Genomic DNA, 4,162 nt, shown 5'->3' with positions numbered 1-4,162 from the left:
CGCGGGATCGCTTATCCGAACGTGAGTTACTTATCGCAGAAGGTGATGAGTGAGGTATCCATATCCCGGAGGCGTAGGAGTCCCTCGGCTCGGTCAGCCTTGGCTGCTTACGTGTACTCCGTCGTTTTCAGGATCCGCTTTCGAAGTAGTCAAAAAGCACGAAAGACATTGTGGCAGAAAGGATCTTTTTTCAGGAAAAAATTCGACGCAGAGGGGCTTCCCCCCTTTTAGCCCCCGAGGGAGGGTCGGGCTTTGCCGAGGCGAGGCCGACCCTTCCTTGATGACTAAACTTTGTGTGGGAGCGAGGTATATGAACAACTTGAAAACATCTTAAGGGTAGAAGCGACGTAGCTGTTGGATGTTCCAAGCATTGTTGTAGACCTCGCCTTGACTGTTGGCCAGCTTGTACGTTCCGGGCTTCAGAACTTTGGCGATGACGAACGGCCCCTCCCAGGGGGGCGTGAGCTTGTGCCGCCCTCGGGCGTCTTGTCGCAGCCGAAGCACCAGGTCACCCACCTGGAGGTCTCGGGACCGGACCCCTCGGGCGTGGTAGCGTCGCATGGACTGCTGGTACCACGCCGAGTGCAGTAAGGCCCTGTCCCGAGCCTCTTCCAGCTGGTCCAGCGAGTCTTCTCGACTAGCTTGGTTGCTCTGGTCGGCATAGGCCCTTGTCCTCGAGGAGCCGTATTCCAGGTCTGTGGGTAGGACGGCCTCGACCCCATAGACTAAAAAGAACAGCGTGAAGCCCGTGGCTCGGCTCGGTGTTGTCCTCAGGCTCCAGACCACTGAGGGGAGTTCCTTCATCCATCGCTTGCCAAACTTGTTGAGGTCGTTGTAGATCCGAGGCTTGAGCCCTTGTAGAATCATGCCGTTGGCACGCTCTACTTGCCCATTCGTCATGGGATGAACCACGGCGGCCCAGTCCACCCGGATGTGGTGATCCTCGCAGAAGTCCAGGAACTTTCTGCCGGTGAACTGGGTGGCATTGTCGGTGATGATGGAGTTCGGGACCCCGAAGCGATGGATGATGTTGGTGAAGAACGCCACCGCCTGCTCGGACCTGATGCTGTTTAGGGGTCGGACTTCGACCCACTTGGAGAATTTGTCGATGGCGACCAACAGGTGCGTGTAGCCCCTGGGTGCCTTCTGCAAGGGGCCGACGAGGTCCAGACCCCACACAGCAAAAGGCTAGGTGATGGGTATCGTCTGCAGAGCCTGAGCGGGCAGGTGGGTTTGCCTTGCGTAGAATTGACACCCTTTGCAGGTGCGGACAATTCTAGTGGCGTCGGCCACCGCCGTCGGCCAATAGAAGCCTTGTCGGAAAGCATTCCCGACCAGGGCTCGAGGCGCCGCGTGATGGCCGCAAGCCCCCGAGTGTATTTCTCGCAGGACTTCCTGACCTTCGGCGATGGAGATGCATCGCTGGAGGATGCCCGAGGGGCTGCGGTGGTAGAGCTCCTTCTCATCTCCCAGCAAGACGAACGTCTTGGCGCGCCGCGCCAGCCGCCGAGCTTCGGCTCGGTCGGAGGGTAGCTCTCCTTGGTGGAGATATTGCAGGTACGGGGTCTGCCAGCTTTGATCAGGCGTGACCCCACTTCGCTCCCCCCCGACGTGCAGCGTCTCGCCCTCGGGGGCCGAGGGTACCTCGGGCCGAACCGAGGGTGCCTCGAGCCGAGCCGAGGGTGCCTCGGACTGTGCTGAGGGTACCTCGGGCTGGGCCGAGGGTGCCTCGGGCCGAGCCGAGGGCGCCTCGGACTGTGCCGAGGGTACCTTGGGCTGGGCCGAGGGTGCCTCAGGCTCGGGCATGTCGTCGATTTTGACGGAGGGCTGATGCAAATCTCGGGAGAAGACGTCCGGGGGAACCGTTGTTCGCCCCGAGGCTATTTTAGCCAGCTCGTCTGCAGTCTCGTTGTAGCGCCGAGCGATGTGGTTAAGCTCGAGCCCGCAGAACTTGTCTTCCAGGCGCTGAACCTCATCGCAGTAGGCCTCCATCTTCGGGTCGCGGCAGTGGGAGTTCTTCATGACTTGGTCGATGACGAGCTGTGAGTCACCGCGAGCGTCAAGGCGTCGGACCCCTAGCTCGATGGTGATCCGCAACCCGTTGACCAGAGCCTCATACTCGGCCACATTGTTGGACGCCGAGAAATGGAGCCATAGCACGTAGCGTAGGTGCTTCCCGAGGGGCGAGATGAAGAGTAGGCCTGCGCCGGCTCCTGTCTTCATCAGCGACCCGTCGAAGAACCTGGGACTTGATGGCCTTCCGAGGGGCGAACGAGATTGTCTCGCCCATGATTTCCACCGCCCACTTTGCAATCCTACCCAAGGCCTCTCGGCACTGGATGATCTCCCCCAGGGGGAAGGATGACACCATAGTTACCGGATGAGGCTCAAAGTAGTGTCGTAGCTTCCGCCGCGTTAGGATCACCGCGTACAGCAGCTTCTGAACTTGTGGGTAGCGGATCTTGGTTTCGGACAGTACCTCGCTGACGAAGTAGACTGGCCTCTGAACGGGGCAATGCATGCCCCTCCTCTTGCCTCTCGACCACAATCGCGGCGCTAACCACCTGAGTGGTCGCGGCGGCGTAGACCAAGAGGGCTTCTCCAGCAGCTGGGGGTACCAAGATAGGCGCCTTCGTGAGGAGCGCCTTCAGGTTCCCGAGGGCTTCCTCAGCCTCAGGGGTCCAAGTGAAGCACTCGGCCTTCCTTAAGAGGCGGTACAGAGGTAGACCTCTTTCGCCGAGGCGTGAGATGAAGCGGCTCAGAGCCGCGAGGCATCCCATGACCCTCTGTACGACTTTCAAGTCCTTGATGGACCCCATGCTGGTAATGGCTGTGATCTTCTCTGGGTTGGCTTCGATGCCCCGCTCGGAGACGATGAACAACAAGAGCATGCCTCGGGGCACCCCGAAGACACACTTCTCGGGATTGAGCTTGACGCCTTTCGCCTTGAGACATCGGAATGTCACTTCAAGGTCGGAAAGGATGTCGAAGGCTTTCCTTGTCTTGACTACGATGTCATCGACGTAGGCCTCGACCGTGCGGCCAATGTGTTCGCCGAACACATGGTTCATGCACCGCTGGTACGTCGCGCCCGCGTTCCTCAAGCCGAATGGCATGGTGACATAGCAGTACATGCCGAAGGGTGTGATGAAAGAAGTCGCGAGCTGGTCGAACTCTTTCATCCTGATTTGGTGATACCCCGAGTAGGCATCGAGGAAAGACAGGGTTTCGCACCCAGCAGTGGAATCCACGATTTGGTCGATGCGAGACAGAGGGTAGGGAACCTTTGGACATGCTTTGTTGAGACCAGTGTAGTCTACACACATCCGCCATTTCCCCCCTTTCTTTCTCACTAGCACAGGGTTGGCAAGCCATTCAGGATGGAATACCTCCTTGATGAACCCTGCCGCCATTAGCTTGTGGATCTCCTCGCCTATGGCTCTGCGCTTCTCCTCGTTGAATCGACGCAGAGGCTGCTTGACGGGTCGGGCTCCAGCTCGGATGTCTAGCGAGTGCTCGGCGACATCCCTCGGTATGCCGGGCATGTCCGAGGGACTCCACACGAAGACATCGGCGTTCGCACGGAGAAAGTTGACGAGCACTGCTTCCTATTTGGGACCGAGCTCGGAGCCGATCCGAACTTGCTTGGAGGCGTCACTGCTGGGGTCGAGGGGGACGGACTTAACCGTCTCCGCTGGCTCAAAGTTGCCGGCATGACGCTTCACGTCTGGCACCTCCTTAGAGAGGATCTCCAGGTCGATAATGAGGGCCTCGGACTCGGCAAGGGCCTCGACGTACTCCACGCACTCCACATCGCATTCGAGCGCGTGTTTGTACGTGGGGCCGACGGTGATGACCCCGTTGGGGCCTGACATCTTGAGCTTCAGGTAGGTGTAGTTGGGGACGGCCATGAACTTCGCGTAGCATGGCCTCCCCAGTACCGCGTGGTAGGTTCCTCGGAACCCGACCACCTCGAACGTCAGGGTCTCCCTTCGGAAGTTGGAGGGTGTTCCGAAGCAGACGGGAAGGTCGAGCTGTCCGAGGGGCTGGACGCGCTTCCCGGGAATGATCCCATGGAAGGGCGCAGCGCCTGCCCGGACGGAGGACAGATCGACACGCAGGAGCCTGAGGGTCTCGGCGTAGATGATGTTGAGGCTGCTGC

Source organism: Zea mays, chromosome 3, assembly GCF_902167145.1.
Source record: "Zea mays cultivar B73 chromosome 3, Zm-B73-REFERENCE-NAM-5.0, whole genome shotgun sequence".
NCBI classification, from domain to species: Eukaryota; Viridiplantae; Streptophyta; class Magnoliopsida; order Poales; family Poaceae; genus Zea; species Zea mays.
The sequence above is the reverse complement of the archived record's forward strand: the minus strand, read 5'-3'. Positions refer to the sequence as shown.